The sequence below is a fragment of the Elephantulus edwardii genome, unplaced genomic scaffold, assembly GCF_000299155.1.
Source record: "Elephantulus edwardii isolate Elephantulus edwardi_28Jun2011 unplaced genomic scaffold, EleEdw1.0 scaffold00077, whole genome shotgun sequence".
Lineage (NCBI taxonomy): Eukaryota > Metazoa > Chordata > Mammalia > Macroscelidea > Macroscelididae > Elephantulus > Elephantulus edwardii.
In genome coordinates, this window is record NW_006399827.1 from 7,642,411 (window position 1) to 7,667,242 (window position 24,832).

The 24,832-nt window shown below is 42.3% G+C and overlaps 2 pseudogenes; both read left to right on the forward strand.

Moving 5' to 3' along the window:
* Positions 1-9,438: 9,438 nt before the first annotated feature.
* Positions 9,439-9,909, forward strand: LOC102852236 (annotated as a pseudogene).
* Positions 9,910-17,926: 8,017 nt separating this feature from the next.
* LOC102868123 overlaps positions 17,927-24,832 on the forward strand; it is a 16,777-nt pseudogene continuing 9,871 nt past the window's right edge.

Sequence of the window (24,832 nt, forward strand, 5' to 3'; positions counted from 1 at the left end):
TCTACACATCATCATCAATTCGATGGCATCTAACAACAACAGCAACGAGGATGGGAACTCTGGTGGCAGAGTCCACAATATGTCTCTGGTATCTCAAATCCATCAGGAGCTACAAAGGAAAAAGATAGGGAGGTTCCTCCTGATGTGATTTAGAATTTCAGAAACCCAGTGGGGGCCCACTGTGAGTTAGAACCACCAGCACAGCAGTGAGGATAAATGAGTGAGAGCAATGAATAACTCAGCTGTAGAAAATGAAGGAAGTAAAAGAAAACTCTGAAGCAGGTTTACCTTTAGTCCCAAGGGCCACACGCATGTCCTACCTGCCTTGGCTGGTATGACTATGTTAAGGTAAACTTGTTCTTAAAATACAGCACAGAAGCAGAACAGTGCACTACAAGCAGTTAAAACAAGATCCATTCCTACGTGAGCCATTAAGCTGAACCTGTAGATTAAGTCGGAATGTTGTTGTTAAGTGCCATCGAGTTACAGGCGACTCATAGCTACCCTATGAAGGAGAGTCCTCAACACTTGTGTGTCTCTCATCCTCTCTCCAGGTTCATAGAGTTTCCAGAGGCAAGCTATTATGGAAGTGGATGCCGCTCCTGCTTCCAAGCTTGTTTTAATCGGGGAGCTCCACCCCACTCTCTCTGTCCACGTTGGGTAACCAACCATTAACACATTTGACACATCAGTGTCACAGTGTTCAGCCTCACAGCAACCACAAGTGACCGCTGTACGGCAAGTGGACACACCAGGGCTATACGACCTAGAGGAATGTTTGAACAAAAACAATGAAAGATGGGCCCGAGGGCCATGGATTAAAAGTCACCCACCTTTGGCTTGGTAGCATCACTTTCTGCCCTCTGGGCCAACTGATCTCTCTCTATCTTGATGTTATAAGTTGGAATAGGTTCATAAAGTTCTTATCTAGCCTTGCTTTAGTGTAAAAGACTAGAGACTTCCAGGATTTAAAAGCTACACCTGTGTCAAGTCAAGGTGATTGTGATGAAGCCCTTGTTGCAAGTAGAGGTTACTTAAATGGTTTCTAAATGAGGGCAAATTTACATAACATTAAAGGACAATGAGAAGTTGTCCATACGCCAGACATCTGTAACCTGGGGATTTAGCCCAAAAGTGTATAGTTGAATGGATAGTTCCAGAGTGAAGCCCTGTGCCATCAGCACTCAGATCCACAGCTACGCCTATTCCAGCTATTACTTGCTCTTCATGTGATTTTTGAAAACATTATTTTGGAATCATTTTCGATTTCGACATGAATTGCAAAGGTAGTAAAGAGTTCTTATGTACTTATCACCCAGTTAATACTACCATTAGCATCTATCCATTAATATCCATTAATCATGGATATTAGACTTATTAAACTAATAACATTAATAAAAATACTATTGATGAAACTATAGCCTTTATTCCAATTTCATCACGTAATTCACTGTTGTCCACTCTCTCTCCAAGGATCCAGTCCAGAGTACACATTCAATTTAGCCTATCTGGCTTTTGATCTAAACTTTCTGTCCCATCTTTGACTTTCACTTTTCACTTAATTTCATAGCATCATTACTTGTTACACAGCCTTTCTGCTACTTAGGGAGCTCTGCTGACTGTTTGTAGGGAGTTGTGCTGCTAACTCAAAAGTTGAGCTTCACGAAAGAAAAGACACAAATAATTCAAATAAATGAAAGAAGCAAGGTCACAACAGAACCAGCTGAAATGAAAACTTTAACAGAATATTATAAAAACCTATACTTTGGCAATGGAAAAGTATTGATAAATGAGAATTAATTATATAAAACACAATATATATGAAATGATTATACAAAACATAATGTACATTGAATGAAACATAATGTCTATGAATGACTATATGATATACCAAGCATTTCAGAGAGGACTGGAGAAGGTGGGGAAGGTGTGGGAAGGAGGTAATTGTGCAAAACTGAATGAATATTTTTTTAAAAAAGAAGATAGAAAGTGAAATAGGGGAGGAGGGAAGGGAGGATGTGCAATAATTAATGAATGAAAAACATTAAAATAATAATTAAAATAAAATTTTTTTCTATAAAAAGAATAAAATTTACCAAGCTTTCTGGAAGTTCCCACACACTAGCAGCTCCAAGGAAGAGAAATGGGTAATCTCCTCCCATATTAGAGTTTAGGAAATTGATGCAGGGTCAGCTAAGAGTTGGTTCCGACTGGCTGGCTATGATAAACTCTGCTATTTGATCACTCACTTCTGGATCTCCTTGGATCTGGACGCTCAGTTTGACTTGTCTCTACTCACGTTTCTTAGGCCTCTTCACCAGCTCCCAGTCCCTAGTCCTCTTAACCCTGCAGTCTTGTCTGGTCTCTGTCCACAGTAGAAGATAAGACGGGGGTGGATGTGTCTATAAATCCCAATGACCCCAATGACAAAATGGTTGCAAGAGTTCTGCAAAGAATTTGGTTAATCACTCTGAAGAGTCCTTTTGCCTAACATACAGAGCCTGTCCCAAGTCCAGGGTCAGAGGTGATGGGGAGAGACCACCTTGAGTGTCTCCATCTCTTCAGAACAATTTGTCTCTAGGGGAGAAAACAACAACAACAAAAACACACAAAACAAACAAAAAAGCCCCACAGATTGTCCTCTTTTAAAGTATTTCAGAAGGCTTTTTACCAGATCTTCCAATCATTCTTGATTAAAAAGAATTTTTTCCACCTAAATCGCTTTCTTTTTTGCCTTGTTCTATTCTCATGACCTCTAGTAACCTGGCGAGGTTGGAATCTAAGTCTTGTCACTAATTAAGCACATTAGGATAATCAGGGCTCACCAGTAGAGTTGTCAGGTCATCTCCACTCACTGAGATTCCTACTAATTTTCTAAATTGCTCACTCCAGTGACTTTTTAACAAATCACAAGGTGGCAGCGGGGTTAACTCCAATCTCCCTAAGGTGCCTCCCTAGCAAAGGAGAGGCATTACCACTGATAACTTGAGGACAAACAGATGCAGTAATGATCTGTAACAAGACAACAGGGAAACAAGCCTGAATGGCCAAGTAATTCTAACCTCACTAGAAGGTCAGTACTCACGGCCTCAAGTCCAGGTAGCTCTAAGTTTTTCATTGATTGGTCCAAAACAGCAATAATACCAGTCCAATAATGTGGTTATCAAACCCACGGGAGGCAATGCCCTGGCTGCTGCTGCTGTTGTGTGCTGTTGTGCTGACTCGTAGTAACCCCAATTACAACAGAATGAAACCTGACCCTGGGATACCCTTACAATTTCTAGGGTGTCCATTATTGCAGTGACTTTATCAATTCATCTTGTTGAGAGTCCTCCTCTTTCTCATTGATTCTCTGTTTTTGCAGATGTGATGTCGTTCACCAGGGACTTGCCCATCCCTGTTGAAATTATGTCCAAAATATATGAGACAAAGGCTTGTCATTCTTGCTTTCAAGGATAACTCTGGTATCGTTTCATCCAGGACAGGTCTGTGTGTCTTTGTGTCTGTGGTGGCGTTGTCTATACGGAGTTGTCCTACCAATCCAGCAACTCCTCGGAAAAAAAGACAATCTCCTCCTCTGTGATTTACACCGAATTTATGCCCCAAAACCCGCTATAGGGCCAACTAAGAGTCAATTCTGTCTCCACTACAATGAGAGAATGAGCTGTTATCTTAAATACTTTTCCAGCCCCATAATTTAAAGCATTCATTCTTCAGTCTTCCTTTTCTCCATCAATCATGATGTTGTCTATTGGCCCTGTAGTGAATCTCTGTTTTCTTGATGATGAGGTGTAATCATATTGTAGGCTGTCGTCTATGATATTCCACAAGTGTTTCAAGTACTCACTTTCACCAAGCAAGGTTGTGTCATCTGCAAAATGAACGTTGTTGAGAAGCCTTCCTCCAGTCCAATTACCACATTTTTCTTCATTAAGTCCATCTTCTCAAATGTTTTGTTCAGGATATGAAAATGACTAGGGATGATAGAAGGAAAACTGATGCCTTTGAGCTGTGGTGCTGGAAAAGAGTATTAAATATACCATGGACTGACCACTAGGAAAACAAACAAGTTCGCCCTGGAGAGGGTGAAACCAGGCTGCTCCTTGGAGGCAAGGATTCTGAAGCTTCGTCTGACATACTTTGGACATGTTGCAAGAAGGGTCCAGTCCTTGGAGAGGGATGTCATGCTTGGGAGGGTGGAGGGACAGTGCAGGAGAGGAAGACCCTTGATAATGTGGATTGATTCAGTGACTGGAGTATTGGGGATAGGTGTGTCAGAGACAATAAGATTGGCACAGGATAGAGCAGGGTTTAGGGCTGTTGTGCACAGAGTCGCTATGAGTCACAGGCGACTTGATGGCACATAACAAAAACAACAATATGGATGGAACAGATATGGAGAGAGGATATAGGCTTGATGCACGTGGACTTTGCTTGATATCTGTTCACACGCTTATTTTTATGCGTTGTTATTACGGGAAAAACATTTATCTGCCTTTATTGTTGTGTTGGGAGAAACAGCTTTTGTAGTGGTGATACTAATGTTATTGTTTGTGTGTGTATATGCTTATTTGTTCATTTCTTGCTCTTATGATTACAGTACTTCTCTGTCAGTTGCTGTACCGAGGTAGCTTACGGGTTGAAGCGATTCTGGGAGCTGTGCAACCCATATTTCATTCACAGATCAAGATCATTCATGGTGGACAGGCTATAGCTTTCAGATTGAGGCAGACTGGGAAGAAAGACTGGCTATCCACTTCTCAAACAATCGGCCTTTGAAAACTCCAGGAACAAAGCTTCCTTAGAGTCAGGACAAAAAAAAAAAAAAAAAGCCAAATCAGAATTAAAGCCTTAGAAGCATGAAGCAGAGAGACAGTTTGGAATCACTGTGATCTACTATGCAAATCAGACCCTCCTTAATTCCAGTCCCCCTCCCTGCTCAGATCGGGCTATGTCCCAAGGACAATTTAGCTCCGTGGTTTTAGTGTGTGTTTTATGAGTAACCATGAATATCTTTTATAGCAAAAATACATGACATTTTCTTAAATAAAGGGGACTTATGCTGGTGATGAGCTATGAGGATCAGAGAGGGACCCTTCGTTTACCTTCTCCTGGGGCCCAGAATGTCTCCTCTTGGCAGCTGCCACCGTCTTGCACTGTCCTTGGAAGAACCACGTTCGAGCTTGGAAACAGATGTTTTCATTCCATTCCCAGAGTTCTGCTCCCTGAATGACACCCGCCACGGGGGTAACAGCAGATGGCTGCTCCCGTCGCAACAGCAGCGCTGCCGTCTGTCTGTCTTCTCTAACAATTGCGGGCCTTAGAAGCTGGTGTTTTCAGTGTGTTTGTGCTTGTTTTATGGCAAATCGTCACCCACATGAAGGAAAATCCCAACAACAACAACAAAAAAAAGCGCCAGCAGAATGACTCAGGAATCTCATCTAAGTCACCTCAGTGGGAGGTGAGGGCAGCAGCTACCCGAAAGGTAATGCCTTTCTTTCTCTCCAGGCTGGGCTCTCATGTGGAAGGCAGTTGTGAGTACGGAGCTGAGAAGCAGTGTGATGGTACATAAGTCGAGGATCCAGGACAAGGGGTAGAAAAGGGGGTTAGATGCAGAGTAGGGTCCTAGGGACGATAATTAGAACAGAAGAAAGTGTCCAGAAATCAAGAGAAGGGTCTGGAGTAGCAATAAGTAAAACTTCCATGTTACTATTATTGTTGTTGTTAAGTGCCTTCCAGTTGACTACGACTGATGGACAACAAACAGGTCTGAACCTGACACTGGCCTGTACCATCCTCACAGTCACTGACATGGCTCGGCCTGTTGCCATTGTCACAGTCACTGTGTCGATCCATCTTGTTGGGGGGTCTTCAGATCTTTTTCTGACCCTCCACGTTTCCCAGCATGATGTCCTTGCCCAAGGACTGATCCCTCCTGACAACACGTTCAAAGTATGTGAGATGAAGTTTGACCATCCATCCTTCTAAGGAGCATGTGGGCTGCACTTACTCCAAAGCAGACTTGTTTGTGCTTGTGACAGTCCACGGGGAGATTCAGTACTTTTCTCCACAGTTCAAAGGCATGGATTCTTTGTCTGCCATCCTGATTCTTGGTACAACTTTCAGAGGCATACGATGCAATTGAAAATACCATGGCTTGAATCAGGTGCATCTTAGTCTTTAAAATGAGATCATTGACCTTTTAGTATTTTGAAACACTTCTTCCCCTCCCTCCCACCCCAAGAGTTCTGCTTTTTTAAAATTGACTATATTACAAAAAGAGTTTGGTCCAAAAAGACCAAATCCCATGTCATCATCAGACTCTTCAATATTTCTTTCTTTGCTTCCACTTTCTTCTCAGCTGGAGCAGCCCCAGTGAAGGAGGTGGGGCCTCCTGGTGCAACCCTGGCCACTGGAGCAGGTCCACCAGCACCCACATTGCCAGTGAGGCTCCCAATTGTTTACAATTGCCAGGACTTTTGCAAACAGACTAGATCAGAAAAGTTCAACATTGACGTTGGCTGCCTTAATGAAGGCATTGATTTTAGCCTCCGTGATGGTCACCTCCTCATCAGGCAGGATGAGGGCTGAGTAGATGCAGGTGAGCCCAGAGACTGAGGCTGAGGCACAGTGGTGTTAGGCTCACCTTGTGGGAAGAAGTGAAGGCCTCACCCCGATGCAGCCTTAGTTTCTGCTGAAGAACCAAGCACCTTAGGGGCAACTGAGGAAATATTGAAGCACTTTTTTTTTACTAAAATTTTTTGTTTTAATTGTTATTTTAATGAAAGTTTACAGAAAAATTAGGTTTTCATCCATTCATTTTTGCACATTTTTACCTCCACTCCCCAGTTTTTTTTGTTTTTTTAAATATTCATTAATTGTTGCACAATTACAGACACACACACATCCCATCCTCTTGGCAATGTACCTCTAATTCTGGGCTGTTGTACATACAAAGCCTAATCATATATTCCTTTTAAACAATCCTTTCCTCCATCTGTTCTAGTGTAGAGTTTAAATTTACCCACTGCAATACACCTTTTAATTTCTTGACTGCTGTTACTGCGGGTATTGATTGTGGTTTTAAGAAAAATTAAATCATTGACAACTTCAATCTTTTCTCTATGCGTCTGGATGTTGCCTATTTGTCTAATGGTAAGGATTTTTGTTTTCTTGATGATGAAGTGTAATCCATATTGAAAGTTGGATGCAGTCTTTGATCTTATTCAGCAAATGCTTCAAGTCCTGTTCACTTTGTATAAGCAAGGCTGCATAAAATACCCAAACCAAATATTTTAGATTCTGTTGATCATACTGTCCATGTTATGACTACTCAACTCTACTGCCCAAAAGCAGCCATTAATAACATGTAAACAGGTTATTTGTTGTGATCCAATATAATTTATTTATGAACAATTAAATCTGAACTTAGTGCAATTTTCTTGTGTCATGGAATAATATTTTTCTTTTTCTTTTTTCCAACCATTTAAAATGTAAAGTCTGTTTCTAGCAAATTAATGGTCTAACACAACAAGTATAAATTCTAACTAAAACATTATACCATATTCACCTAAAGGTGAAAAACTAAGTAATATTTAATAGGGTCCTATTGTGCAGTCATTAACCAAAAAAAGAGAGAAGACTGAATAGTTCACTTTTTTAATTTGTTCTTTTTTTTCATTTAGTTTGTTTATTTTTCATTTCGATGAACATCTATAGAGATTTTGGAATTCCATTCATTCATTGTTGCACCCTTCTCCCCGCCCACCCCCCCTCCCCCCTCCCCCACCCCGTTTGCTCCTCTCCTTGAAAAGCAAAAGAAAAACTCCCTCTTTTAATTTGTTCTTATTGTTAAGTGCCGTCGAGTCTAATACGACTCATAGTGGCCCTATGGACGACAGATCTGAACCCTGCCCTATCCTATGCGTCCTTATCCTCCCAAACATATTTGAGCCCATTGTCACAGACACTGTATCAATCTGTCTTGTTGAAAATTATTTCTCACATTTGCTCACCCTCCACCTTTTCAAGAATGATGGTCCTTTCCAAGGAACACCCTCTCTTAACAACATGTCCAAAGTACATGAGACAAAGCTTCACTATCCTTGCCTCCAAGAAGCATTTTGGCTGCACTTTCTGCAAGACATATCTGTTTGTTCTTTTGGCAGTACTCTTTTCCAACACCAAAATTCTAATGCACTGATCCTTCTTCTGTCATCCTTACTCATTGTTCAGCTCTCGCACAGCATTTTGGCAGAAGTTACTAGAAAATTCACTTAAAATTTTAAAGCACTCACAGTCCAACTTGGAGTGCTTTAAACAACTCAGTCAACCAGCAGTCGTGTGGTAGAACAAGATTTCTTATCCAGATGGATGTGACTCTTATGGTGATGCTCTTGTTACTGTTGTTAGGTGACTCCAGCTGTAGCTACCCCACGTACAAGAGGCTGAAACCTTGTCGAGCCTTGTCCCTCAGTCTCCACTGTGCTCAAGCCTCTTGTTGCAGTCACTGTGTTAATCCATTCTGTTGTGTTTTCCTCTCCTTCTCTGGCCCTCCTCCACCTTTCCGTATATGATGTCCTTTTCCAGGGACTAGCCCCTGACAACACGCCCAAAGCGTGTGGAATGAAATCTCACCATCCTTGTGGCTACACTTCCTCCAACATATTCTTTTTTCTTTTGTCATTCAAGAAATAATCTGGAATAGAACACATATTACACATTGGAGCGGAGATCGTGAGAAGGAAGAGAGAGAAAAGCGAAGTAAAACAAAATGTGTATGAATGAGTGAATGAAAACCCCATTTCTTTGAAATGCTCATTTAAATCCCAATTTTAAAAAAAGAAAAGAAAAAATAAAAATATTGTCTGGAAAAAGAGAAACCAAAAGGCATGTTGCTTTGGGAAAAATCTGCTGTCAAGGACCTCTGCAAAGTACTAAAGAGCAATGATGTCATTTTAAAGACTAAGGTACACCTGTTTCAAGCTAAGGTATTTTTCATTTTTTCCCTATGTGTCTGAAAGTTGAACAATGAATAAGGATAACAGAAGGGGGAAAAAATCATTGTCTTTGCATTGTGGTGTTGGTCCCATGGTCTACCAAAAGAACAGTCTTGGAGGAAGTGCAACCAAGGTGCTCCTTAGAAGCAAGATTGGTGAAATTTCCTCTCACATACTTTGGGCATGTTGTCAGGACACGCTGATCCTTACAAAAAGACTTCATGCTGGGAAAGGTGCGGGGTCAGAGAAAGAGAAGAAGATCCCAACAAGATGGATTGACACAGTGACTGTAGCAACAGACTAGAGCATGTCAGAGATCATGAGGATGGCATAGAACAAACCAAAGTGCAGATCTATTGTTCATGTGCTCTAGTCAACTTGATGGCACTTTGCAGCATCATGATACATTCAATATTCAGTTCTCCTGCCTTTGACGAAGATGGCACCAAAAGTGAAGAAGGAAGCCCCTGCCCCTCCCAAAACTGAAGCCAAAGCAAAGGCATTAAAGGCCAAGAAGGCAGTCCTGAAGGGTATACACAGCCATAAAAAAGAAAGAAGATCCACATGTCACCCACCTTCCAGCGGCCTAAGATGCTGAGACTCTAAAGGCAGCCCAAATATCCCCAGAAGAGCGCCCCGAGGAGAAACAAGCTTGACCACTATGGTATCATTGAGTGTCCCCTGACCACTGAGTCAGCCATGAAGAAGATAGAAGATAACACACTTGTGTTCATTGTAGATGTCAAGGCCAAACAAACACCAAATTAAACAAGCTGTGAAGAAGTTCTATGACATTGATGTGGCCAAGTTCAACACCTTGATTAGGACTGATGGAAAGAAGAAGGCCTATGTTCAACTTGCTTCTGACTATGATGTCTTGGCTGTTGCCAACAGAATTGGGCTCATCTAAACTGAGTCCAGCTGGCTATTTATAGAAATTTTTCTCACCATAAAAAAAAAAGTCAGTCTTCCTTACTCATGGTCCAACTTTTACATGAATTATGACGCTACTGAAAATAGCATTGTGTGGATCAGATGGACCTTTGTTTTTAAACTGGCTTCCTTGCTTTCTAGCAGTTTGGAGACATTCTTGACCGTAGATTTCCCCAATGCAATAAATCCTTTGGTTTCTGGACGTTTCTGGACTGCTGCTTCCATGGATATTGATGTGGAACCAAATAAAATAAAATCTCTGATAACTTCTATATGCCAAGGATTTAACTGCAACACCCTCCAATAGCCAGTAATAGTCAATGAATGTTGTGTAGATCACCAGTGATCCCACTGGACACTTATGTAGAAGGCAGAATCTACCCGCTTTCCCCATTGCTCGCCCACCCCACCCCATCCCTGGACCACATGAGGTTCTGTCCTTTCCTAGGTCTGGGCCTGGAAGTCTGAGTGAATTAGGGGAGGAGGGTAGAATACATATCCCAGAGGAAGAGAAATGATTCTCCGGATAGAATCATGCATTCCGTAGTCTTGATGGGGAAATGCTGGTCTTCACAGGCGCCCTCCACAGCTTCAGGGAGCGTATTATTTCTGCCAGCTCCTTAGGCCAACAGAAATGTCAGGAGCATTGTTCCTCTCCACCGGAGGGTTAAGCAGACTGGTGACCGAGGGCTCCCAACCGGACAATTACACCCATTAAGAGTAGAGGCTCCCTCAGGCCTGGCCTGCCCAGCTTGACATTTCTTCTTCACATATCCACCCTTGCTTTTTGCATCTCTCTTAGGAGAGCTGACTAGTCTTTCCAAGCCAAATATCTGGCATTTTGGGGTTCCCTGGATTCTCACGCATACCCAAAGAGTGTTCAAATAGCATGTAATAAACGGGAAACTACTCAGATCTACGTCGATTGAATTTAACATGTATTCTGTGATGTCTTTCTGTGTGTAAGCAACTGGGCAGCATTGCAGTGAGCCCAGGATTTCCTGAAAAGGCAGAAATGAGGAGCATTAACTCCCATGCAAAGCTTCCTTGGGAAAGCTCTAGAAGCCATGGTTAATGTTTATTGAAGAGTCATGTAGTGAGACATGAAGCCTCCTCCTTATACAATCTCTGGGATTCTCTCATCTAACATGTTCTGAGAAGATAGCATCCTCTCCTGACCACTTATATCTTTTGTTTCATACCACTGGACCCCCTATCTGTTTTAATTAATTAAGGGATTTAAATCAATCTGTTGCTGATGCTGATGCTGCTGCTTATATTGAGAAGTCCTTTGTCTCTCAAGTTGTTTATCTGCTGCTTCTATCTTCACATCAAGGCTGGGAGAAGAAGACCTTCTCACCACCAGGGCTAAGACAATTTCACAGAATCCCAAGAAGACCTCTTATGTGTGTTCCTCATTGGGGGACAGACTGGTCAAGGAGGGGTGGGCCAGCTGATGCCAAAATGACAATGGATAATCAAGGGTCCCTAGCTCCAGAGTCACTTCCTCTTTATTTCTGCTTAAGGACAGTTCTATTCCAGAGCTGCCCTGGAAAAGGGGAAAGCTGGGAGGAAATTGAGGCAGGAATATTTAGGATGACTCGGTTGCCCCTGGGGTTCACCTTGACTGATGCTAATTAAATTCTAATTGAAATCATCCATCCAGGCCCCAGGTGCACCTGAAGGAAATTTCAATATCCAAAGCCACACCCTTGAGAGTTCACAAAGCACCATTCTCTTTGCACAATTCTACCAAGTATATTATTTGTCTATTAATCTTTACTATACCTTTGACTCCATGGATGACTCAGCTAAAGATAAAAAGAACGGCGAGCTCTGGTGGCCTAGTGGCAGGAAACTGCACTGCAATCCCAGAAGTGCGTGGTTCAAATCCACCAGATGTTCTGCTGAAGGAGGAGGAACAATTGCCTTCTGCACCAGTCAGATCCAATTCGACAGTACACACATAAAAAGAATAAATAAATAAATAAAAATTATCTTTAAAAAAAAAAGAACACAGTCTGTGTTTGGGGCTGCACTACAAAGTTGGGTTTTGACCTGATATGACTATTGCAGTTCATTTAGTATCATTGCCATGCACCATGACCAACAGAACTTAGGGACTCTTAAAATCACTGGATTTAAACAGTGTTTCCTCTCAAGCTTGCCTGTGTTGTGGTCCAAATCCTTATGAAATTTGTGTACAGTGAATAAGGTCAACAGGAAAGGAAAGTCGGCAGAGGTGAGTAGGAATCTTACATTGCATCAGAGGATAAACAAACTCTTCCAAGTGCCTTTTGCTCATTTATTTCACAACACTTACTGAGCCCCTACTGTATACAAGGCACTAATTATTCTGGACCCTGAGGATATAGGCTCTCAAATGTACGCATTCTAGGGAGAGAGGTAAATGCCAAGCAAGTGGAAATGAAGAAATGAAATGCTTTAAGGGGCAGGTAAGTTCAATCAAGAAAATAAAATAGGGTAATAAGGTGGTGAATAGATTGGGGAAAGGGATTTAGCAAGATTGATGGAACAGTTCTCTTTGAGGAGGTAGCATTTAGGTTAAAAACCCAAGGATGGAAAGAGATCCGTGGAAATATCTAACAGAAGGGTACTCCAAGGAGGCAGAACAAATATAAACAAAATCAGAAAGGAACATGTTATGTTTGAGGGTCAGAAAGAAAGTCAGGATAAGTGGATATGGAAAAACTAGAAGCAAATACTTAAAGAGGCAGACAAGGGCCAGATCTTTTAGGACTTTATAGGTCATGGAACAGAATTGGGTACTGTATTTTGTTTTATTTATTCCCCTGACATAGAATGTTTGTTATTGCTTGTTTTTATAAAGATGGCCTCCAGCTTATGGCAACTTTGTGTATAATTGAAACACTAAGGATCCACAGGGCCCTCACTGGCTGATATTAAAAGTCAATCATCAAGTCTTTCTTCCTAGCCCATGTTAGTCTGGAAGTTTCACTGAAGTCTGTTCAGCATCTAGCAATGCACAAGCCTCCACTGATAAATGAGTGATGAGCATCACTGGCCAGAAGCCAGGGCTGGGCTTCCGGTGTAGAAGGCCAGAATTTACCGCATAACCACCAGTGCCTCCTTCTTAAATTAAATGAAAACTATCTAAAACGTTTTAAGCAGAAAAGTGTTATCATCTGATTTCTACTTTGGAAATATCGTTCTGACTGCCAGATGGAAGATGAATGGGTGGAGAGAGGGAGACAAAAATAGAGGCATATTTGTTAGGAATTTGTTTGCCAGGCAAACACCAGGCAAGAAATGGCAATGATTTGTACTAGGTAGGAAGAGTAAAGACAGGAAAAATTGGAATCAGGCCACCCAAAGAGAACCAAAACCCACCGCCAAGGGTTCAACTCCAACTCGTGACAAGTCTGCATAGCTTTTGGAGGCTGTAAGTCTTTACAGGAAGAGGCTCCCCATATCTGGTTTGAAGAATTCAAACCACTAATCTTTCCAGCTGTCAGTCACACACGTAACACGTTACACCACAGGATATGCTAAGGAGTCACATTAGAAGGCATGTCAAAAAGGAACGGAGGCTGAGCAGCGGGGTGAATCTAGGTACTATTCCTAAGATAGAGGGCTCAGTAAAAGATTGAGTTGAAGAAAAATCAACAGGAATTATGTTTTGACTATACTTCATTTTACAGGATGGATGAATAGCTAGATAGAAAGAAAGACAGACAAATAGACCACTGCTATTAAGTCTGTTCCAACTCTTTTTTTTAACTTTTATTAATTTTTATTAATTTTAATGAGCACTTACAGAGATTTTGTATTTCCATTCATTCAGTTTTGCACTATTTTCTCTACCCTCCCCCCCCAGTTTGTTCCTTTTTTTCCCCCCTTGAAAGTCTGTTTTAATTGTCCCATTGCCACAGTGCTTGTCAAAGCCAGTTCTGATTAATCTCCTTTGTCAGTGTGTCTTTGCCATTCCCTGTCACTCCTCCCTGAGAGAGACTTCACCCTGATTTATAAGGAAGAGGGGTGTTCTAACTCTTAGTGACCCTGGGGTGTTCTAACTCTTAGTGACCCTTCATTGGGTCTTTGAGGCTATCAGTCTTCACAAGAAGAGACTTCTCATCTTCATCTCATGGAAACTGGTCAATTCAACTCCTTTGCTAACCTTTCATCCCGATACATTATGCCCTACACGGACAAGACTGCACAGATACACATATTAACAGTCACCTATCTATACACATATACTACAGCTTGCATGTTGCTAGAAAGTATGGCACCAGTATTTCAAATAGCAACAGGGTCACTGGTGGACAGGTTGTAGTTGAGCTTCCAGACTAAGACTTAAAAAGAAAGGAAGAAAAATCTGATGATCTACTTCTAAAATTTAGACAATAAGAAAATTTAGAGATTACAACATACGACTGCCCACCAAATATAGCACTTGAAGACGAGTCCCCTAGGTTGGAAAGGACTATACAATAGCTGCAACAATGATAGCCTAGGATTGGCCAACATTCTATTCTGTTATACATAGAATACTATTTAGTAATCAAATAATCAAATGTGGATCTGACAAAGAGCTTTTGCCAGAAAGTCCAAACATAAAAGCCATTTACGTATCTAGGTAGAGGAGAGCTACTCTTGACCAAATAAGCCTGGTCATATCTTTACAGATAAGCTGTAATCTTGCTTTACTAACATCACAGAGGTTAGCATCCACAACACATGGAATAGGTAAAAGGACCTCTGAAGGTGAAGAAGCTCTGCTGGTCTAGTGGTAGGGAGTTGCACTGCCAAACCAAAGGTACACAGCTCAAGCCCACCAGCTGCTCTGCAGAAGAAAGGTGACAATCTCCTCTCATGCAATTTACAGTTTCTGAAAACATAAAAGGTCAACTATGAGTCAGTACCAACTCAACAGCCCCTAACAAAAACCACCACAGAATAGTTACATTATACTGAGAATCGTGGTCACACAGACACACATTATTTACTAACCAATGGTTATCAAAACTCAAACAAATATCATGATGAGTGAGGAGGTGTGGGAGAAGGTGAATGGAATTTTCCACTGTCTCTGCATTTTCTCTCTACTGAAGCAAATCTCTCACTGCCTTTCAGAAGCTAAAATTAAAAGTTCACCCTGCAGAAAATCATCCTTTCCTATTCAATTTCCCCATGTGCATCCTCTGCAGCATGCAGGAAAGGCAGGCTTATCATTGTGACTAAGGATGAAATATAAAGGAACTTAGGTATTCGCTATTTATTATTGTTATTAACCTGGCCTTCATTATTACTACCATTATTAGCATGACATCAATCACTAAAAGCTTTCTCCAATGTGGTTTTATTCCTTCTGCCTCCTTTCACACTTAGATACACGGACCCCAGCTAAAAAGAACAATGCAGATAATGCTCATTTGTTCATAAGTAATCAATTCCTTGCTATTGCCTGCAATCTTGTAAAATTCATTCATAATGCAAAGGTACAACCAATTCCGTCCACATCACAGCTCTCCATTTTCCCCAGCTCACTGCTCTGAGTCATACATTATAAATTGCCTTTTATGTTATCTCTCTGTTCCAGTGAACCCTTCCCCTAATCCTTTTACCCTGCGAAGAGCCCAGGTCCTAGGGCTGCCTGGAATGACATCCCAGCAACGAGATGAGCTGCTCTTTGTAAAGTTATCTATGCCTGCAAACTACTATATTAGTGGTCACTGTTAATCTGTTTCTACTCAACAACTTAATTAAAAATTTATCATCCACATTAAAGAGGCACAGGCAGTCTCTGGATTATGTGATCCATTCCTAAGTATGTCTTTAAGTCAAATTTGTATTACAGGTAAATCAAAACAGGCATATATGTTTCTTTATTTAGGCTTACTTTAGTGAAAGAAGAAGCAATGGTGTTGCAGTGGTTAAACACCTGACCGTGAATCAAAAGGTTAGTGGTTTGAGCCCAGCTGCAGAAGAAAGATGTAGCGGAGTGCTTTTGCAAAAATTTACAGCCTGGGAATCCCTGTGGGGTCAGAAACCCTATGGAGCAGTTTTATTCTGTCCTAAAATCACAGTCAGTTGGAGTTGATTGGAAAGTACTAAGTTTGGTTTGGTTTTCATGTAAGGAAAAAAATGCAAAGCCTTTTCAGTAATTTTAAAGCTGCGTGTGCAGCATATGAAAGTCATGCCCTTGCTTAGATCTTTTGGAATGTAATTGTATCCTTAAGGAGATCCGATGTAACATAATCACCTCATGACATTATCAAATCAGCTGAAAAGGATTTTCACCAGGGGAGTGGTCTGCCTCTAATAGATATGGATGGATGTCTAGTGAAGGCTGTTTGCTTTTGCTCATGGCAACCTAGGATCCGGATCCTGTGTCTGATCCTACATCACCTGAGTTCTGGTCCTTTGGACTTAAGCCTGCAGTCTGCCATATTGACTGTCAGTCTTGGACTTGCCAAACTTGGAAGCCAGCAGTTGCTGTCTGACCAGCCAATCTTAAGAATCATCAGCACCTGATGTTAAGTAAATCAGGAGAATCCTCTAATCTATTATCTGATCCTCAGATTTGCCACTTCAACCTCTACAAATGTGTGAGGTTTTTCACAATTCTCTCAATTAGCCTAAGATGCTTAGTAAAAAACAGTGTCTCTATCCATTCTTTTATTAACTTAAAGCTCTTCCCATTGTGGATAACTCAGAACTGGCCCCAGGGGGCCACCCTGAGAACAAACACCTCCTCCCAAATTCTTCACAAGTCTGGCAGCTGCCTGGAGCTCAAATTTTAAGAAAGAAAAAAAAAAAGTCAGAAAACAAGGTAAGTAATATTTCCTGTGAAATTTTCAAAAACACAAGCTCATGCTAAAAGTCATGATGAATAAAGTATCACATTTAAAAAGAAGTATAAAATCAGTCCTGATTTTTTTTTTTTCTTGTGCCCTGGACATCAAGATAGCTTGTCATGCGTCTCTTACTGATTCTTTAAAGCTTTGATATCTCATTCATCATGATTTTTTGCATTAATTTTGATTTCTTGAAAATATTGAATGAAAATGTCAACATACTGTTCATCTCAATTACAGAGTTTTTTGGTACCACTCTAAATTTTTTGCTTTAGTCCTGGCTCAACCAGTAACTGCTGTTGTTGTTTACCTTTGGGTCAGAACCAACCCATAGCTGATCCTCTAGCAGGTTTTCAGAGGCAGTAAATTGCACGGAAGGAGATTACCCATCTCTTTTACAAGAAGCACTGGTGGATTCGAACAATGTACCTTTATGTTGGCAGCACAATTCCTTAACACTAAGCTGGGAAAGCTCCCTATTAGTCATTGTCAAATCAATTCTGTCCTAAGATGGCCTTGAACATGTCAGGGTAGAACTATGCTCCATAAAGAATTCCATGGCAGGTTTTGGGGGAGTAGCGTACAAAACCTTTCTTTCAAAATTCCTCTGGGTTGTCTCAAGCCTCCAACCTTAGCGTTAAATCTCACTTTCATTGTGGCCCTACTTCTCTCATTTTTTTTCCCCCATCAGCAGCCAGCACTCAAAATCTTTCACTTCCCAGACCCACAGCTGCTCCTCCTCACAACAAGTTAGGAACCCACCTGCTCTTCTGAGTCAGTGCGACCTGAGTCATCCCAGCTCCAGCCCTTTGGGGCCAGTGGAAGAGGGGACAGTTCTCCACACATCCAAGGCTAACCCCCTCTCCCACTTGCCAGAGAGTGCTGGACAGGGATCTTGTTACCTCCTTTGCTTCCACCTCTCTAGCGCCATCTAGCAGGGCGCCTAAACAAGCAGGGGCTCCAGCAATGTCGTCAGAAATTAATTCCTCAGAGTTCAGAGTTCCCGTGAGACTACATATCAAGTGCATCCACTTTCTCGTTCATTTGCCTCACATAAGTTCCATGGCTGCTTTATAGTTTTGTTGTGTTTGATGCTTTTTTAAATTTTTTTTTTTCAGCTGCCCATAGCGCAGGTCCCCGAGGCTGTCCAGGATGTCCTGTCGCTACTCAGACAGCTGCTTGGACGAGAAGCTTCTGGAATACCGCCTCCACTCTGAGCTGCGGCTCGATGCCAATGGCAATCCAGCACCCAGGCTTCCCATTGTCCGGAGCACCCTCAAGGTTCAAGATGCGGCTGCCTCCCAGCCCGAGGCCCCAGCGCCCCCCCCAGACTCGGAATCGCGGCCGGTCATCCTGAGTACGCAGAGCCCCGCCGCGCTCAAGTTGGGCACGGAGCAGCTGATCCCCAAGACCCCGGCCGTGTGCAGCAAGCCGAAGGTCCCAGCTCGCCACCAGAGCTTCGCCGCCGCCGTGCTCACCAAGGAGGCCGCCCGGAAGGACCCCCGGCTCTCCCAGAACCCCAGCTTTTCCCGGGATGACATGGGTGTAGACATGGATTCTGGAGGCCATCTGAAGAGGAACCTACGCAACCAGTCCTATCGGGCAGCCATGAAGGGCCCAGAGGCTTCGGCCAGGGAGAAGGTCCCTACCCAGCTCAGCCCCCGGCTCTATGCCCTGGCCAAGGAGCCCAGCCAGCCGCGGGCCGGTGTCCACCCAAGCACAAGGCAGGCCTCCTGCCTGGCTGAAGGATGTTGGCGAGGCAGAGGCCTGTGCAGCTCGGAGCTGGCGGGTGCGGGGTGGGTCTTACCATCACCATCACCTTCATCACCACCTAGCCGCTCTCTAGTCATCTGTCGTGTGCAGGTGCCCGGCTGTGTGGCCACACCTGGTTTTCTTGGGCTTCACTGTTTTGCACTTCACAGATGGTGCGTTTTTTTTGCAGACTAAGGTTCCTGGTTTAGCTGGCGCCTTCACAGGCTCGTGGGAAGCTCTCCTTGCCAGAAGGCAGGAGCGTGGTGGTGGGAGTGCAGGAATCGTGGCAAGTTTTTGGAGTGGATTGCTTTTCCGGGAATGTGTTTGGCGTGCAGGTTTGCTCTGTCCCTGGAATGAGGCTAGCCAGCCTGGGCCTAGGGTTTGAATCAGGAGGCGGCCTTAAGCCCAAAGTCTTCCTGTCAAACATTCTTCTAGGTGGTATAGCACTGGTCTGTGCGTTGCTGTACAGAGGTAACTCGTGGTTGCTGTGATGCTGAACACTGTGACAGTGATGTGCCAATCGTGGTAATGGGCACCCATGGTGGACAGTGTTGCCTGGAGCTTCCTGACTAAATCAAGCCTGGAAGCAGGAGTGGTGTCCACTTTCAAAATGGCTTGCCTCTGGAAACTCTATGTATGAACAGTGCTCAGGCTGTTCGTTCATAGGGTCGCTATGAGTCGTCTACGACTCGACGGCATTAAACAACAAACAACACAACCCTCTTTGAGAGGTTAAGCTCCTTTCTAATCAAATATGTTTCTCTTTAAACTCGTTCCCACCACAACAAGATAAAGGTAAATAATCCAATAGAAAAATGGGCACAGGATATGAACAGGCACTTCACCGAAGACGACATTCAGATGGCTAACAAACACATGAAGAAATGCTCAAAATCCCTAGCCCTAAGAGAGATGCAAATTAAAACAACTATGAGATATCATTTCACCCCAGTCAAAATAGCAAAATTTAACAGAACAGCAAGCAACAAATGCTGGCGAGGTTGTGGAGAAACTGGAACCCTGATTCACTATTGGTGGGAGTGTAAAATGGTGCAACCCCTGTGGAAAGCAGTATGGCGCTTTCTCAAAAAGTTGCAAATAGAGATACCATTTGACCCAGCAATTCCACTACTGGGAATATACCCTGAAGAGACCATAGCTGACATCCAAGCAGATATATGCACACCCATGTTTATTGCAGCTTTGTTCACAATAGCAAGGAGTTGGAAACAACCTAAGTGCCCATCAACAAACGAATGGCTAGAGAAGCTGTGGTATATTCGCACAACGGAATACTATGCTGCATTAAAAAACAAGGAACTCATGCAATATTATTCAAAATGGTTGACTCTGGAGAACATTATGCTGAGTGAAATATCCCAGTCACAAAAGGACAAATATTACATGATGCCACTGTTGTAGAATGGGACTGTCCTTGGGGTTGGGGAGAGACTGAGTAAGATGGGTTCAATAATGTATACTGCACTGAAACAGAGGAGGGAGAGAACTGTCTAAAAGAGAGATGTAACTGGGTATTTCTGTCATCACAGGAGACTAGAGCAAGGGCTGCATGGTGGAGGGGACCTGGGGGAGTGTTTGTAAAACAATGAAAGAATCTTTTCTTTTACTTTTCCATAATTTTTGGACTCATGTACTTATAACTTGTTAGTCAAATTTGTGTCTTCTAGGTTGCAACACCCCCATGATACATCTTGAAGGATATGTACATGTACAGCCAAGCACAATCAATAAGAGTGCAGCTGAATTCCAAAATAAAAAAAAAAAACTCGTTCCATACATCGTCTGTGTTGAGCAGGTCGCAGACTCTTGCCTGTAATTACCCTGTGTTTTTAGCTTCGCTGTCTAAACCTTCACTGTGGAGTTGATTCCCGCAGGTCATTTCCAGCTCTTCTGTGAGCTCAAGCCAATCCTTTCCCCAACCCCCAGACAGCTCCTCACAGACACTTCACAGTTCACTATTTTATTCCTTTAATTGGATTTTAATTTGTCTCACTAAATCCAGATTTACTTGGAAATTCCTTAGCCCGTGTTGAAATTGCAAATTAAAATGACATACACACACACACACACACCCCTCGCTGAAGGAAGAAGAAACAGAATGTAGACCAGAGACAGTACAGAGGACAGAAACAGAACCTAAAAGAGATACAGAGCTTCAGAACGACCTTCTGCTCAGTTCTGGAACATTCTTGTACCAGAAATACATTGCCCAAAGTCCATCTTTCTCCCTGAAAACCAAGGGGTTTACCTTGTCTGATCCAGCTGTAGTAGTCAGATATGACCATTCGTCATAAGAAAATGCCTTGTTGTATAGCGTAGCTTTGGCCACCAGATGTGTGCCATCACCACCCTGGGTAGTTAACATCAGTGCGATGGGTAGTGAGGATCAGTGCTAAAAAAATAAGTGCATCCTCCCTAACAATATGGCCCACTCAGTGTGTCACTGAGTAGTACCTGAAGAAACAGACACTGAGATTCCATTTGGGGCTTATTTAGGATCAATACATGCACAGGATGAAGCCGGATTGAGCAGAGGAAGAAGTCAAGCTGTTTCACAGCCTAACAAAGCCTCAGTCAACCAGGTGGGGATAAAGCATGAATCCATTAAAGGGTTCAGAACTGGAAAGATAGTTTGTCTCAAACTGGAAAGCACCCGACACTGAGAGAGGTAAGTATGCACAATCCATAGAGGTCCTCCCAGCCCCTCACCAAGCTACCAGTCCCTTTCTCAACCCCTCCTTCTAAACAACGTAGCCATTACTCACCTAAAAAGATGATATCCTAAGACATTGGGCCTTCCAGATCCTGTAGGTCTGGGGTAAGGAGAACTGAAACTGCACTCAAAACAAGCCCCCAGGTGTGGACCAGGTGTTAACACTGCTGGTTGACAGACCACACCTGGAGAAGCAGGGCTGAAGGCCACTCTGTAATTGGGCCAGTCATGAGCATTATTTCAGCCACATGTTAATCTGTTTTCTCCTGAGTTAGGAGAAAAGAGTCCACCAGATGATGATGGTTATACTTATTAACACAGCCAGAGACGGTAGGATACTGATGGTGTCTGTAAGGAACTTGGGCCATAGATGAGCTTCTCATCGATCCACATCCTGGGGGAGAGGGAGGGAAATGCAGAAAAAGCCACGTACATGGTTTTCCCAACATACCATCTTGATCCCTAGATGTGGAGTTTGTCCATCATCCAAAGAGCCAGGCCAGAATCCCCGAACTCCTTCCAAGGAAAGAGACAAGGAAGAAATGGATGCTGCACAGCAATAGGTGCATTCATCCCATTTTCCCTACTATCAAGAATTACCTGACTAACCAACAGTGAAGATAAAAAAGTGATGGTGAGAGTGGGCATCTTTGTTTCATTCCTCACATTAGCAGGGATACAATTAGTGCTTCATTAATAAGAATGATGCCCTTTCTTTACTATGTTAAAGAAGTACCGTTGTTCCCTCACTCACTGCCCTGTGAGTTGGTTTCTACTCTAAATGACCATCCATTGGATTTCTGAGGTTGTAAATTATAAAGTGTTGTTGTTGTTATGTGCCCTCGAGTCGCTTGTGACTCAAAGCAAGTAGAAACACCAAAACAATAGCTTTCCTATATATGGTAATTATGTTTAAAATGGCCTTAATTTCTACTCTTTCCAAGCTCACTGTAAGAATTCATGATGATTTTAAAAATATTTCCACACTTCTTCAGTGATCTTTACCTCCAGAAAACACAAAAGCTCAAATTTCCTGCCCTCAAGGCAGTTCCGACTCATAGCTTTGTGTTTCCAAGACAATGAAACAATAGGAAGAGACGTCTAGGACAAGGGGAGAAGCCCGCTCATCTTTCTCCCTTGGAGCAAACTAGTAGAGACACACAGCCTTTAGTTAGCAGACAACTGGCTCCAGAGGACGCCCCCAGAACTGCCCCTCTGAGCTCCCAAGCTGCACCTCCAGATGTTGTTGTGAGGTACCCTTGAGTCCATTACAATTCAAAGCAACCCTGTGAAAAACAGATCAGAACCTTCTCTCATCCTGTCCCACCTCAAGAAATAGAATAGTTCTGTTCCCCTGCTTGTAAGTCTTGGAGGAACGTTTTATCATTTCTGTCATATGAATCCTACGTGTTTGCTGTATACCTAGACTTTCTATAAACTTTGAGAACACTGCAAGTGGAATGTTTCCTCCCAGTGTTTTAATATACTTTCCAACTTGTTATTAATATTGTGGATACCAAGTGAAGGTTGAACTACTAGGGTGTAAGGACTCGGAAACATCCTTCCAGTGAAGAGAATGCAGCAGATATGATGGGTGTCTCACTTCAGAAATTAGGTTATAAAATGAATGCTTTCTGACTTGGATTCATTTCTCTTAATCCCACCTGCTCTCTTTTGACTCATTTATTCTGGAAAAATCCAACTGTTTTGTCATGAAGACATTCAGGTGGCCAATGGAGAGGCCCACATAGTGAGGCACCAGATCCAGCACCAAGTCACATGCAAGCACCAAGTAGCGGCTTCTCAGAACCCCAGGTATGCCCGGAGGTAAACAAGGCCCCAGTCAACAACTTAACCACGACCTCAGCCACAACCACCCAGCTAGGTTGTTCCCAGATTCCAGATCCACAGAAGCAATGGGGTGAGTGTCCATTGTTTTAAGTGACCAAGTTTGAGGTAATTTGCCATGCATCAACGGGTAACTAATATATGACTTCTTTGTTGCTCAGGCAGCTAAGACAGAGGTCTTGTTTTGTACCAGAATCTGAAGTCATTTATAGTTCACCCTCCAGCAGGTTTTCAGCTGTAGTAAATGTCATGGGAGGAGACTGCCCATCCTTCTCCATGGAGCAGCGAGTGGATCCGATACTGTTCCTTTAGGATTGCAGAGCAGGTTCTTACCACTAGGTCACCAGAGCTCACTAGGGAGAAAATAGATGGAGATGGAATAAACTAGAAATGCTAGCTATAGTGACATTAGAAAAGACCTAGAGCTACCCAATAAAAGCAGAATAGATCTGAAGGAGGAGAAGGGACGGAGAGGGAAGACCAACAACCATGATGGGAAGGACAGGTGAGGAAACCATTTACTTGCTTTTCTGTGAGCCGTGCAATGTAATACTTCCTTGGCGTGATCTGATGAGCCTTCAGAAAAAATTTCAATTGCATTTTTTAAAAACTTAATTATATTTTTAAATGTTAATTGTATTTCATTTAAAAATTTAATTGCATTTCAGTACTTTTGAGCATCACTCAAAAAGAGTGATACCCCCTGTACTTCTGCTAAATGCAACAAACACCTTGCCGAGAATTACCCTGTGGTAGTTCAGCTTCACTTGGTATCTACAATATTAATAACAACAAGTTGGAAAATGTAATAAAACACTGGGAGGAAACATTCCACTTGCAGTGTTCCCAAAGCTTACAGAATGTCTAGGTATATAGCAAACGTGTAGGGTTCAGATGACAGAAGTGATAAAATGTTCCTCCAAGACATACAAGCAGGTTTGAATTAAACACAGTCATTCATTCCTTTAGTCAACAAACCCTTACTGAAGAAATCAAGCTCTCAAAAAAAAAAAAATAAAGGAGAGATCATTTATTAAAAGGTATGTGTGGTTTAAATAAAAATACATAATGTAAAATGATAACTCATCTTTGATAGGAAAGCCTTTTCTTCAAGATTTTTTTAACAGGTTTAAAGGCTGGCACATCTCATACAGAAAGAAGTATGAAGTCCTAATCATCATGCTTATGAATGGGAAAAGGATCGGGAATGTTTTTGTGTGTGTTTTTAAAGAAACACTGCCATGGCTTAAGGGTATCCAAATGTATATTATCCTAACTAAATACAATAGTTACTTCTGAATGTCTTTCCCAAATTCAAATGCAATGTCTTTTTACTTGCAATCTGCATTTCAAAAATCACCAAAAACTGCTTTTGCAGGAATTACCATGATAATAAAGATACTTTTTCCAAGATTCCATACTGGGTCCATAGATTGAGAATTGAGGTATAGATTGGATTTATAAATTGAGAATTAGGTATAGATTGACTCTCTCAGTTACTCCCTGACCCATTCATATGGCCTACAAAGAAAAGCAATGGTTCGTGTGTTCATGAAAAGATACGGTTTTTTTTTTTAACTTTCAATTTTACATTTGTAGCATGTAGCATAAAATTCTCTCTCTCACTGGGAACCTGATTCACTGTTGGTGGGAGTGTAAAATGGTGCAACCACTGTGGAAAGCATTGTGGCGCTTTCTCAAAAAGTTGCAAATAAAGATACCAT